Below are 15462 nucleotides of genomic sequence, written 5' to 3' on the forward strand. Positions count from 1 at the left end.
TCTCACTTTTCTGCTTTCTACAAAGCTACTTATAGAGGTTTCACTGCCATCAGTTCCTACCATTAGAGCATCAGGGCACAGGTATAAAGGTCAAAGTTACTGTTTCAGTTGACTCCAAACTTTTAATTCTCAACACCTAATTCACAGTTCCCTGTGAAGTATGGTGTGATGGTTAATTTTATGTGTCAACCTGACTGGACCAGGAGATGCTCATATACCTGCTTAAGCATTATTTCTGTGTATATCTGTGAGGGTGTTTCTAGAAGAGATTAACATTTGAATTGGTGGACTTAGAATAAAGCAGATTGCCCTCCCTAATGTGAGTGGACATCATGAAATTCATTGAAGGCCTGGATAGAATAAAAAGGCAGAGAAAGGTTGAGTTTACTACTTGAATGCCTAACTACTTGAGCTGAGACATGGATTTTCTCCTGTTCTTGGTGCTTCTGGTTCTCAGGTCTTCAGACTCAGACTGGAATCTACACCATTGGCTCTCTGGCTCTGAGGCCTTTGAACTACACCACCAGCCTTCCTGGCTCTCCAGCCAGATGGCAGAATGGGACTTCTCAGCCTTTTATAATCCTGTGAATCAATTCCTTATAATACATTTCATTATTATATATTCTCTGTATATAATTCAATATATAATTATATAGAATAAAAAATATATTTACACACATGTATGTGTATATATGTGTGCATGTAAGATTTTATTTCATTTTATATATAATTTAATATATATTTATATGTAAACACAAGTGTATGTGTATATATATATATTTTTCTTAATATTCCCTATTGTTTCTGTATTTCTGGAGAACCCTGACTAATACTTATGGGGACTGGTTTCTTTGCCTACTCTGTGCCCCACCCTGACACCCGGGTCCAAAGCAGCACTACTTGTGCCCAGCCAGAACCTGAGATATTGTCAGATTCTGCCTCATTTTCTCTGTCCGTAGAAGTTCTGAAAGAATCCCAGAGAGTAGGCCAGTCATCTCCTCTCTGTCCTCCACTGTTCTAATGCCCTGATTCCAGTGAAAGTTTCTCCATCCTTTTCTAGCTACAAAATAAAAATATTCTGTGCTTGTTAATGCACATAAATGGATACCAGTAACTAAGAGCATCATAGATGGTTTTTATAGTAGTAGATTCTAGCTATTAGTGTAGCTTCTACCTTCTAGCTATTCAACTAGCTACTCATTTACAGTTCAGCTAGCTAAAAAAAAAAAATTGCTGTTACACATTGTTTTCAAAGTTTTATTTAGCAGTGCACAACCTAAAGCAAAGTTTAACGTATAGAGCAAGGGGCACCTGCGTGGCTCTGCCGGTTGAGTGTCTGTCTCTTGATATCAGCTCCCGCGGTTGTGGAACCAAGCCCTGTGTCCGGCTCTGCCCTTACAATGCAGTGCCTGCTTGGGATTCATTCATTCTCTCTCTCTCTCTCTCTCTCTCTCTCTCTCTCTCTCTCTCTTGTCTCTCAAAATAGATACATAAACATAAAAAAAAATAGAACAAGATAGAAGAACTCTTATTTGTCATGTTTAGTGAAAATGTAATGCTCTGACATCACAGCCAGAAGAACATAGGGTTCCTGTGTTTCTATGTAGGATTATACCTCAATAGGAGTTATAAGAGTAAAATAAATAATGAGTACAATAAGTTTCTGGCCAGTATTGAGAGCATATTGAGAGCATATGTGTAATTTAGAGCAAGGCTGTAAGGATTTATTCCCCTGAGCAGAAAGCCGAAGCCTGCTCTGGATTGCTTTTGGGGCTTGCAGGCCATGCCAAAGGCTTCTGCAATGAGAAAAATCCAACTGGTGCAGATACCATTTTCTTGAGATTAGGAGACACCTTGACACATAATGGCAGACATCATATATAGTGTGGGCAATAGCAAAATGAATTAGATAGACATAATCAACACTGTTATACTGATCACTGCAGGAATCGGAGCCAGAGAGAGAAAAATGGCCAATACTGCTTGGTTGTTGAGAAGAGATTGTTAATGAGCACAATGCTGTCTCTTTCCTAATGATTCTTTCCTGATGATTCTTTGACACTGAGGTGAGGTTTGTGGCTTTACATAGTTTTCTTTGGATAAGATTTCACATATGACATTGCTAAGAACAAGAAGCCACATAAAATTGGAGACACTTGGCATGGTCTTCTTCTCTGGCAATTGTTGAGTTCATTTCTGATTGAAACCACAGAAGAAAATTGAAAGAGTATCCTTAACAAAGGACATCACATACATCAAACTTGCTGATATTTCTTCTAATACCATGAAGTAGGAGGAATTCACAACTGTGTCATTTTCCTTTCTGTATAAAACTAGATGACACTACTATTATTATTCTGTGCTACCAAACCTTGGTGTTCTTGATTTATGTCTATACTAAAACTATCAAAAAGAGTGTTCTAATTTTTTTTTAAAGCCATTTTTATTATTTTTTTTTTTGATTTATTTTTTTTTCAACGTTTATTTATTTTTGGGACAGAGAGAGACAGAGCATGAACGGGGGAGGGGCAGAGAGAGAGGGAGACACAGAATCGGAAACAGGCTCCAGGCTCTGAGCCATCAGCCCAGAGCCCGACGCGGGGCTTGAACTCACGGACCGCGAGATCGTGACCTGGCTGAAGTCGGACGCTTAACCGACTGCGCCACCCAGGCGCCCCAAGAGTGTTCTAATTTTTGAGTCACTTTAGAAATGCCAATGGCACTCTAACCTCTTTTGAGAGAGCCAAAGCATAAGAGACTGTTAAAAACTGAGAACAAACTGAGGGTTGATGGGGGTGGGAGGGAGGAGAGGGTGGGTGATGGGTATTGAGGAGGGCACCTTTTGGGATGAGCACTGGGTGTTGTATGGAAACCAATTTGTCAATAAATTTCATATAAAAAAAAAAGAAAAAAAAAAGAAATGCCAATGGCATAGATACTTTCAAAATGGTGAGAGTTTTCTTCAATGAGAAAGACTTTGGCTAGGGGCAGGAAACAACAACTCAGCTTATTGTATCCCAAATGAAGCATCAACAACCTTGGCTACCATCTAAATTTCCTCCTTTGGAGAAGGCACATCATTTTGACATTTCATTGCTTTTCACATGAAGATTTACTGGTGTAAAAGATCCAGCCAGCACTCTTGAAAAGAATCTTGTTTGCTGTTATGAACAATAACACCAGGTTCTTCAAAGCCAGATTGATTATTTATTTACTTATTTATTTATATCAAAGTCAGATTTTTACATCATTGTCTTTTCAAGAAATCCTGTCACAAATTCAAGCATAATGTAAAGTTTTTGAGTACCAAGAAGTTTGTCACCATTTTAAGTGTTTGAACTTTATTATCTTTTTTTAACATTTATTTATTTATTTTGAGAGAGAGGGAGCACGTGATTGCCCAGGTGCTCACATGCGGAAAGGGGCAGAGAGAGGGAGAAAGAGAATCAATCCCGAGCAGGCTCTGCACTGTCAGCACAGAGTCCCACATGGGGTTCAACCACAGCAACCATGAGATCATGACCTGAGCAGACATCAAGAGTTAGATGCTTAACTGACTGGATTGAGCCACCGAGGTGCCACTTGACTAAAATTTAAACAAAAGTTGTATTTATTTGAGAGAATAAGAAAGCCCTAATCACAGAGAAGCTTGACAGAGAGAAATGTATTTGTGGATTGGCTCACTGGCTGATAATTTGGACCAATAGAAAGGCAAATCTTCTGATTTAAGGTGCTTCCATTGCCTGTGAATGATAATGAAAAGAAAGAAGCTCTTTTGGCAGAGTTTTCATTCTGTGAGAGGTGGACAGGAGTTGGCAAATATACAAACTTTCCAATTCCAGGCAAAGTGCTTCTAGAGCCTGGAGTTGAGACTGACAGTCTTATCATTTTGTCCATTGGCAGAAATCTTTGAATATATCAAAGTACTGAAAAACTTCTTTGAAAGTTACCCCTGCTTCGATGACCTTAACATCAAAATATGGATTTATTTTATTTTCTTGCTGAAATAGACAGGATCAGTGATGCAGTACTTGCCAAAGGTGACCTTATTGACTGGAGGAAATGATGTGACTAGAATTTCTTCAAAGGGTCTTGGAGAATGTTTTGTTTCTTCACATAATCCTATCCTTGACTGGCAGAGAGTAATGGTTATTCTAATTCTGTATAAAATGGCAGTGCCATCTTATATAGCAAGCTAGGTTTTTTCACTACCTCCTGCTCACAAACTACAGAAAAGTTATAAATTTGTTTAATGTCCAAGATACTGCTTTGTTAAACTAAATCTTTTAACTCAGGTTTCTTACTGAAATGTGCTGTTGAGCCAGATTAGATTAGTGCTCTTTTTATTTCCATAATGCAATTCATTTGTGTTTTACTTTAGAAAGACTTTTGATTTTTTCCTGGAAAATTAGAGGGAAAGAAAATTATTTATTCATAATTAAAAAAAATTATGCCTATGTGAATAAAATCAGTTCCTAATGAAATAAAATAAAATTTATGCAAAAGTTATGTATATGTTCTCATGTTCACTATGCCATGGAAGGGACACTGGCTGCATAAATTTTACAAAGGAAACTAGTGACCCTTAGAAAACAAAAAAAACTGCTATACCTCCAAAATGAAAAACTATTCAACTGAATGATCTCTAAGAAGTTTTCAGCTTTAATATTGTGTGATTCTGTTTCGGAATACAGATTCAGAATCAGACTTCAGTAGGAACTTAATCTTTATTTGGTCTAATACCAAAACAAATGTGTATTATATCATTAGGATTGCTATAACAAAATACCGTAAACTGAGTGGCTTAAATAGCAGAAATTTATTTTCTCACAGTTTGGGGTCTAGAAGCTTAAGATCAAGGGGTAGGCAGGGTTGGTTTCATTCTAAGACCAATCTGTTTAGCTTGCAGATGGCCCCCTTGTTGTTGTATCCTAACATGGTCTTTCTTCTGTGTTTGCTTCTTGCTGTGTCCTAACATGGTCCTTCTACTGGTGTCTTTCTCTGTGTCTAAATTTCTTATGACACCAGTAAGATTGGATTATGACTGTCCCCCTTGCCCCCCCTCCCCCCACTGATGACATCATTTTAACTTAATCATTTCTTTAAAGGCCTTATCTCCAAATAGATTTACATCCCCAGGTACTGAGGGTTAGGACCTTAACATATGACTTTTGTGAGGACATAGTTTAGCCCATAGCAAGTATATTCTCATTGCAAGGTAGGGATGGCTTTGGTGGAAAGGGGAAAGAATTGAAGTCAGTCTCCAGTCAGGGACTTCTTTGGATAGGAAAGAAGAGAAGTTCATGCATAATATTGATAAGGATTCTAGAGATATAAAATGAGGTCAAAGAAAAGTGGTAGGAGTGAAGAAGATAGATACCTTCAAGAAGTTTAATTAGCCATGTGAAATGACAAGAAGTCAGGTAAGGTAAGTGTAACAATTGTCCATTCTCTGAGAAATACCATAATACAAAGAACATGAACAGTATGGAAAGTAATTTCAAAACAACATAGTTTTCTTTTTTTGTATAATGTTATGAAGGAAATTTATAATCTAATTCTTAACTTTCTCACTTTCTGTTTCTGTAAGTATAACTGCTCTTGTGGCACCCTTTAAAAAAATGTTCTCCCAAATTTCCTCCACTATCTTTAGCTCTTCTCCTTTACTCCTACCTCTTTATTCCTGATCCTCCATTGTAAGATCACAAAGAAACCCATCGACCAGAAAGAACCTTCTTTGGAGGGAAGGTAGGAGAAACAGAAGGCAAAACCAGAAACCTTTGGTTGGAGAGGAAAGCCTAATAATACTCATCAGTTAATTGTTTTGGATTTGTCACATGAGGAATATATATTTTGGAAATACGGGATTTGTTATTGACCTTCCCAAGAATTGGCTTTAGTGAATGAGATCGGAGGCTATGTTAGAATGGGTAGAACCATGTTGGAGTTGAGGCTTGACAAAGAGCACATACTACTGTTTTAAGATTTTAACTCTGAAGAGATGCATAAATAGAGCAATAGCCAGAGAGAAGCTGGAGGGACAATCGGGAAAAAAAGTTTTCTATGATTAGAAAAATTTGAGCAGTTTTGGATTTATATTCAGTGTATCTGACTGTATTTTCACACATTTAAGTTAATTTTACCTTTTAAAAACAGGCTTGATTCCTCTTCTAGTGGAATAACTAGTGGCAAGATTACTGCTATAAACAGCCACAACACTGGACAAAATCCAGAGAGTCCATTGAGAAGGAGAGGATATAGGTTTGGGTAGGAAAGAGAAGACTTAATGAATCACAGACCCTGAGAAGGATTTCTCCAGTAGTAAGAGTGGTGAAGGGTTGGGATATTTGCAAAAAACGGTAGGAGAGGGAGTCAAAAAGTTTGGCTCTGAAGAATTTTAATTTTGAAGGTAGAAAAGGAAATGACTTCAGTCTTAGTGCAAGAGTTTCTTCTCTGGTCCTCTAGCAGGTAATGATTGTCAAGAACTATGAAGAAGCTGAACTACATTTCCATCATGAAGATATATTTTCAATATATAGCTTCTTAAATTAAGCTGTTTCAGTTTGAAAAGCAAGGAGGTATCCTAAGGCTCAGGAGTTCTCCCTCCCACCCCTTTTTTCCTTTGTTGCAAACTACCAAATGTGGTAACATTAGCTGCCACAACAATTGTGAGAACTTCTCATTTCCTTCAAGTGTAGGCAAATGGAGAATGTGTGCTGTATTTTATTTTTATGGTTCTACTTTCAGGCAATGTCAGCTGTTTTTAGATTGACAATAAAAATCCTTATTGCTGGGAGAATTATATTTCACAAGTTTCTTCTCTCAGTTTTTCCATTTTCCTTTGTAGAGCTGTTTGGCAAGGACAGAGAGCAAGAGAGGAAGAGGGCAGGTTTGGGAGGGTGTATTTGAACAGCTTCGCTGGAATTTAAGCATCCAGTGTCTTTAGTGGAGAGTGGGACACAAGCTGCAGATGTAGACAAACTAATTTTTTTATTCTTTTTATTGATTCCTTGGTGTTGCAAGAAATACAGTTAAAGAGTTACTTGTTTTCATAACTACTGTTATGAGTAATGCTATTCTGTAAAATTCTCAAGCACATGGATATGATATTTTGACATGGTTTATCTTTATCTTTTGGCATAAAGGGTACTATCAGATACAAATAAGTCTTTACCCACTTCAGGCTTTTTGGAATCTCAAGCAATACACTTGAAATTATCAGTATTCTGTATCATTCTTCTATCAGTTGCTCTACCTATTAGTGCCTGTTTCTTGAGTGCCAGTTATATACCAGATCTTATGCTGGGGGCTTACAGATACAGAGCTGAATGCACAAATCTGTTCCTCTTCTCCTGGTGCTTTCAGTATATCCATCATTTCCTCCAAAGGATAGCATCGCATATTACATGTTTGTGCTCAGATTTGATATGTGGCGTTTATCTGGGGAAGCAAGTCAAAAGAGTCCTCTATGTGTCATCAAAGAACCAGCCCAGCGTTCCAGGTGAAGAATTAGGGCTATGATAATTAAAATAGCTGCACTTATAAAATTGCATGCAATGAGAAGGATGCTGTTCTTGGTACTTTATACACATTGATCCCCTAATGAACACTATGAGGTAGCTATTACCATTCTCATTTTACAAATGAGTTAAATAAGTTTCCAAAAGTGGTTTGCAAGTGATAAAGAGAGATTTCACCCCAGGTACTCTGACTCTAGATGCTATGCTCTTTACTGCTTTACTATATATTACTTTGGCATATTAAACACATACAATTATAGAATGAGAAAATTATGAGTATCAGGGCAGTGGTTTTCAACTGGGAGAGGTTTTGTTTTTTACAGGACATTTGGCGGCATTTGGAAACAGCTTTGGTTGTTCTAACTTGAGGAATACTACTGTATCTAGTGGGGAAAGTCCAGGGATGCTTCTAAATATCCTACAATGCACAGGACAGCCCCCCCCCCCATAACAGACAATTATGGGGTTAAAAATGTAAATAGTTCCCAGATTCAGAAACCCTTCCTGAGAGAGTGCATCTTGAAAACAAGGCCCTAGAGAAGGCATGTGACCTCCCAGAATCACCAGATTAACTTGAGGTCTTCTGATTTCCAATTTAGTTCCCCCTTGTTTTTCTACTCCTGGTTTTGTTTCACCATAGTGGATCTCAAGGTTTCTGGGTGCTGGGTTCTTCACAAGTGTTGAGTGAGTGTTGTGCTTCACTTAATGTAAAGAGAGGGCTAGGCTAATTATGAGTAGAATCTGAAAGTTCACATTCTTCCTTATATATTTATTTCTTCCTTTCCTGTTTCCTTCTGGTCACCTGCAATTCTCTCCTCACATACGTGCTTTCTTAATGTTATCAGCTGCCCATTGCCCTGTCTGTATGCTTTCCTTCCTCTGTGCTGCCGATCCAAAACTACCTTCCCTTTCTTCTGTCCTTTTTGTCAAAAATCTTTCTATGAAGTTTAACTATCAAGAAGAAATCTGAGTAAACATAATTAACCTAAGTTGAAATGTTTGATAATCACCCACACACCACCCGTTATCCTTTCCTGGAATGTTTACTTTTAACCTAATGATTACTCATGAATTAGTGTGGGGAAAACATAGTTGGAAAGCTTTCTTGTTGTACCTTGAATTATACTGTGATTATGTCATCCATAGGTAACATTAGCTTTGGAAGTGAGCACTGATAGCCTTGTTAGTTCTAACAGGCTTTGTTAGTTCTCCCAGGCCTGAGGGGGTAACACTTCTGCTTTCCTTTCCAAACTCTCCCCAAGCCAAAAGTGTTTTGTAGCCCAGGAGACCATTCTGATCAGTATGCAATATTCAATTTAGAGTGCACTTGTGATCTATTACAAACTAAATGTTTATGCCCTTCCCTTGGCCCCCAAATTTACATGTTGAAGCCCAGTCCCCAGTATGATGATATTTAGAGGGGGGTGTCTTTGGGAGGTTATTAGATCCTGATGAAGTCATGAGTGTAGGGCTCTCATGATGGGATTAGTGTCTTTAGAAGAAGAGGAAGAGACAAGAGCTGTGTCTCTGCCATGTGAGGACACAGTGAAAAGACAACTGTTTGCAAACCAGGAACATGTCTCTCACCAGAAAATGCATCTGCTTGCACCTTGATCTTGGACTTAACAGCTTCCAGAAATGTGAGAAATAAGTATGTGTTGTTTAAGCCACTCAGTCTATGACATTTTGTTTATAGCAGCCTGAGCTAGGACATGATCCAAGATGTTTAGCCACTTTAAGGAATACCTAGTGCTCCCTTCTAGAGAAATCAGGAGATCAAGTCACAGGTGTTCCTTGGTGTATGGATCTGGGTAGGCTGTGAAGTACTTTTAAGTCTCCTCTACTCTACTGGATGAGCCATGAATGATTTATTTTATTTCTCAACTCCCCCTATAGGTCATCCTGTGACTAATTAGGTAAACATTGGTTTGACTTTCTGATTCCCTGGGCTGTATGTCTAAGTGAGGTATAACCCTGTCAGAGAAAACTCTTGTATTGGCAGCCAACTGTTGTTGAGCCCATTTATTATTTTTTTTTAAGTTTATATATTTATTTTGAGAGAGAGAGAGCGAGCATGAGTGGGGAAGGGCAGAGAGAGAGGGAAAGAGAGAGGGAGAGAGAGCATCTCAAGCAGGCTCTGCACGTCAGTACAGAGCTGGTGCAGGGCTCAAACTTACGAACTGTCATGACCTGAGCTGAAACCCAGAAGCTGAGCTGAAACCAAGAAGGTTAACCGACTGAGCCACCCAGGTGTCCCTCTCATTGAGCCCATTTAGATCACAGAGTTAAATCCTGTGACATCTGGGCAAGATTAGGGTAGCTGAGCCATCAGCAAAGCAAAATTGAAATTTACTTTTAGCACCCTCTTGCCCCAATTATGCCTAAATATCTGGTAGTATTACTAGTACTTTAATATTGTTTAATTCAATTTTGTTTTATTTACTTATAAATTTCAACTTTGTTAATGTGTGTATTGTCATATTATTTTGTCTGCTATAATCATCTAAATTCTTACAGGTAAAGTCTTGGAGGGAATATGACATTAATATACTTTTTTTTAAAAATTAAGTATCTGCATTTGGAATTTAGAGTGGTTTTCCTGCAGGCAGAGAGATCATTTGTGTTTTGGGATGCTGATATGGAGTCAGAGAAGGTATAAAGATTAAAAAGGGACTGTCTAACAAAAGAAAAAGTAACACCAGTAAACATTAGCAGGCTGAAATTCCAGCTTCAGGTGCTTAATAAATGTTTGTCTTTGAATGAGATGCACAATTGGTAGGTGTAACGTGTTCTATACTCCTTTGAATGCCATTTCAATTATTCTAATTTTACAAGGTACTCTATTTTATTGGGAGCTTGAACAAATCAGGCTTCAGCCTCAGTTTCTTAATCTTTAAATTGAGAAGTTAAGACATGACAAAACTAAGATCTCTTCCAGAAATAAATAACTTCTTGTGTTTTATGTTGTTCTTTTTATTGAAAAATTATATATTACATTATTTGAGGTTCCTTTGCTGGCTGTCAGCAATATAAGGTTTTGCTAGCAAAATAGGCACAAAGAGTGATCTCTTCTGTACTCATCATCTTAAAAAAATGCAAAGTTGGATAAATGACAATCTCTAGGATTTATGTTATGCTTATTTTACCCTCTTTTTTTGCCTCTTTTTTCCTTAGCTGTTTTCAAATGCAAGAGTGCTATTGTTCAGTGTAATCTTGTATATTATCCACGTTAATGGGGGACCACCCCAAACCTTTCTATCATTCCTTGGATACAGGTTGAGGTAGCATAGTAACCTGAGCTTTAATACTAGTTCTGTTGTTAACTGTGAGACTTGGAGCAGGTCTTTCCGTCTCTGCTTCTTGATTACACGTATACAATACAATATCTCATTTCTCTTTATTTTTACATGATCTGTTTAGAAAGGTAAATATATGCTCATTGGTATAAAATGCAAGTAGTATAAAAAGGTATAATAAAAGAAGAAAGAAAAAAAATTCACACACATTTGCAAATACATATGTGAATACCATCGTGTGATAAATATATACTTTTTTTTTCTTAAAAATATCTCCTAGAGACATGTCAATGAGTAAGGCATCTCCATTATTAAAGGATACTGACATCCCATTTCATGAACTCTGTTTCACTAATGAGACATTTTAGGTTCATTTTTGTTTTTTTATTTTGTTTTGTTTTGTTTTTGCTATTGCAAACAGCACTACTATGAATATATTTTTACGCCTTATTATATTCTCTTTTTAGAATGAACTCCTAGGAATATGGTTGTTGGATCAAAGGATATATATATTTAACATTTCACTTCTACTGTCATTTTTTTCTCCACAAAGATATTATGTTTTGCATTACCAGCAGCTCTGTTTCCCCACATCCTTGCCTGCATTAGGTATTGGTAATATTTTCACCTTTGTCAGTCTTATTATGAGAAATGACATCTCACCATTACACTGTCTTAAGAATATAAGATTATATTGTGAAAATAAAAAGTGATATAGTTATGACAATTATTTTTTTATCATTTTATTTTTCATCATGGTAAGTACACTCTTTAATCTCCATCCCCTGTTTCCCTTATCCCTCCACTCACCTTCTTCTGGTAACCATCAGTTTGTTCTCTATAGTGTGTTTCTTGGTTTGTCTCTTTTTTCCTTTGGTCATTTGTTATGTTTGTTTTTTTTTTTTAATTCCACATATGAAGGAAATCATATGGTATTTGTCTTTCTTTGACTTATTTCACTTAGCCTAATAATCTTTAGTTCTATGCATGTCGTTGCAAATGGCACTATTTCATTCTTTTTTATAGCTGAGTAATATCCCATTGTATACATATACCACTCCTTCTGTATCCAGTCGTCTATTCAGGGACACTTGAGATGCTTCCATAGTTTGACTATTGTAAATAGTGCAGCAATAAACATAGGGATGCATGTATCCCTTTGAACCAGTGTTTTTCATATTTTGGGGGGGCAGGGGTACTATCCAGTAGTGTGATTCCTGAATCATAGGGTAGTTTTATTTTCAATGTTCTGAGAAACCTCCATGCTATTTTCCACAGTGACTGCACCAATTTGCATTCCCAGCAACAATGCAACAGGGTTCCCCTTTCTTCACATCCTTGCCAACACTTGTTGTTTCTTGTGTTGTTGATTTTAGCCATTCTGATAGGCGTGAAGTGATAGTTCATTGTAGCGTTGATTTGCATTTCCCTGAGGATGAGTGATGTTGAGCATCTTTTCATGTGTCTGTTGGCCATCTGGATGTCTTCTTTAGAGAGATGTCTATTCATGTCTTCTGCCCACTTTTAATTGGATTGTTTGTTTTTTGGGTGTTGAGTTGTATCAGTTCTTTATATGTTTTGGATACTAACCCTTTATCGGATATGTCATTTGCAAATATCTTCTCCCATTCAGTAAGATGTCTTTTAGTTTGGGGGACTATTTCCTTTGCTGGGCAGAAGCTTTTTACTTTCTTTTGATGTAGTCCCAAGTTTATTTTTGCTTTTGTTTCTCTTGCCTCAGGAGACATATCTAGAAAAATGTTGCTATGGCTGATGTCAGAGAGATTGCTTTCTGTGCTCTCTTCAAGAATTTTTATGGACTCACATTTAGGTCTTTAACCCATTTGGAGTTTATTTTTGTGTATGGTGGAAGAAAGTGGTCCAGTTTCATTCTTTGGCATGTTGCTGTCTAGTTTTCCCAGCACCATTTGTTGAAGAGGCTTTTTACCAAAGTATATTCATTCTTTCTTTGTCGAAGATTAATTGACCATAAAATTGTAGATTTATTTCTAAGTGACAATTATAATTTTTAACTTCTGCTAATAAAGAGACTAATCTTAGGCTATAATGGTTGGGACGGAATTGCTTTTTGCTTTTTGTTTGTTTCTTTATAAAATACTTTCAAAGATATATATGCTAGCTGCTGCCTTTTCATCCTTTTCAGGGATTCCAAAATGCTTGCTTCCTTCTGTATGTAGCACACAAGTTCAAGGTGTTTTCCAAAATGCATTTTCACATTGCCTCATGGTGTCATAGCGCCACATGATTAGGTTGTATTCCTGTAGAGATAATGTCATACAATCTGTACCCTGATCTGTGGAAAAACCAGATACTGCTCGTTTAAGTAACTTTTTTAAAATTTGTTAGTCTATAAAAGCATAATATAAAATGTTCATTTCAGCTTTAACAATATCTAATTAGTGACATTTCCTTCACCAAAGTTTCTTTTTTTATTGGCTCTAGACAAACTGTTTTTTATGTCCTACAAAATGTCTCATCTTTATTTCTTTTAAGCTTCATTATCTTTTTGATGACACAGTAATTTTCTTTCCATCTTTTATCTCCCTTTAGCTGACATCTTCACTTTGTCTTTCTTTACAACTATGCAAGCTCTTATCCATTTGTTTTGGTAACTTTTAATGGAAAATTCAATTTCTATGAAGTATATGCTATTATTTTTAGAAGTACTTAATTAAGTTCTCTAAAGGTTAGGTGAGTAGATTAAACAAAAATATGTCTAAATGTCACATGACAGCTTCCTCATGGGAATTTACCAGGGAGGATTTAGGGTGAGGAGTGATAATTTATATTAAATGTACATCCTATTTTTCATTAATGTCTTCTCAACATTAAGTTTCAGGGAATAATTTTGTGCTCTTTAAATTTGAGATTCAAAAAGATTCGTGCATAGTGAAATAAAGCAGGCAGTATAAATAACCAGGAAAAAAAGAGAGAGGAACAAAGACTGAAAAATGGTAGTCAGAATTCAGAACTCCAGAGAGCATATTGGTTTACAAACAATAATTACACATTTTACAAATAATTTTTCAGAAACATGGGGCTTATCAAAAAACATACTTGATCTATACAATTAGTTATTCAGATATATGAAGTATCTTATTACTGTAGAAAGCATATTGGATTGGGAACTAGAAAAATAGTACAAGTCATTACTTATCTGTATTGTGTCTTCAGTGGTGCAGTTCTGTCATAGCCATCTTTTTCATTGTTTGATCCTTGTCTTTTCTTTTTAATCAGAGTCATACCATTTTGATAAGTGAAGGCAATTAGATTTGTTGGTTCCACTTGCAAATATAGTGATATCCCTTCCAGAAATACAGAATTCTTTTTAAATTTAAAACAAAAGAGAAAGAAAGGAAAGGAGAAACAGGTGCAGGATCTCCTTGGTTTATGCTGGCCCTATTTAATATATTCTGGAAGCCTTGGACCTTTTGGAATAAAAATGACCACTGACTAAGTGAAATAGGAGGGAGGAAGCATGAATGAAAGTTGAAATGGTGTGGGGTGCCTGGGTGGCTCAGTTGGTTGAGTGTCTGTTTTGGTTTAGGTCATGATCCCAGGGTCATGGGATGGAGCCCCATGTCCGGCTTTGCACTGAGTACAGAGCCTGCTTGAGGTTGTATTTCTTACCCTTTCCCCTTCTTCCTAGCTCACTCTGTCTCTCTCTAAAATTAAAAAAAAAGATACTATTTGGGGTGCCTTGGTGGCTCAGTTGGTTAAGTGTCAGAGCCTAATTGGAATTCTCTCTGCCTCTCTCTCTGTTCCTCTCCCTTTCATGTGCACTATCTCTCTCACAATAAATAAATAAACTGAAAAAAAGTTGAAATGGCTTGAAACCAAATAAGGGAATGTTTACTGACACTGTCCCCACCTATGATAAAATGTGGGAGAGGAATTATAGTATGGCTGTTAAGAGTTTGGACTCTAAAGTTGAAAATATCTTGTTTTGAATATAGCTCTTTCATTTACTAGTGAGTTTGCCTATCTGAGCTGCAACATCCTCACCTATAAAACGCAGATAATAATAGCACTTATCTCATAGGGATATTGACAGAATAAAATGAAATAATGCATTTTGTGCTATTAGTAAATTGGTAATAGTAAATTGCTTAGCATGGTGACTGATACATAATAGTACTGCTAATAACAAACATTCATTGATTACTAGATGCCAGTAACTCTTCTAAGGGCTTTCCAAATACTAACTCATTGATTAATTAATGTCAGCCCTTCTAAAGCTTCTATTTATTATTAGGAAATAGCTGCATATAATAAAATATATAATAATTTATTATAGGACTTCTAAACTTGCATCTTGATATAGATATTAAATGTATATTTGTATATGTGTGTGTACACATATATCAATCAAATGTATATATGTATATACATATCTGTATATATGTGAATAAACATTAAAAGTAAAGAAGATCTGAACCCACAACTGTATGGTCAGTTAATCTTCAAAAAAGCAGGAAAGAATATCTAATGGGAAAAAGACAGTCTCTTCAACAAATGGTGCTGGGAAAACTAGACAGCAACATGCCAAAGAATGAAACTGGACCACTTTCTTCCACCATACACAAAAATAAACTCCAAATGGGTTAAAGACCTAAATGTGAGTC

Source organism: Prionailurus bengalensis, chromosome B3 (genome assembly GCF_016509475.1).
Source record: "Prionailurus bengalensis isolate Pbe53 chromosome B3, Fcat_Pben_1.1_paternal_pri, whole genome shotgun sequence".
Lineage (NCBI taxonomy): Eukaryota > Metazoa > Chordata > Mammalia > Carnivora > Felidae > Prionailurus > Prionailurus bengalensis.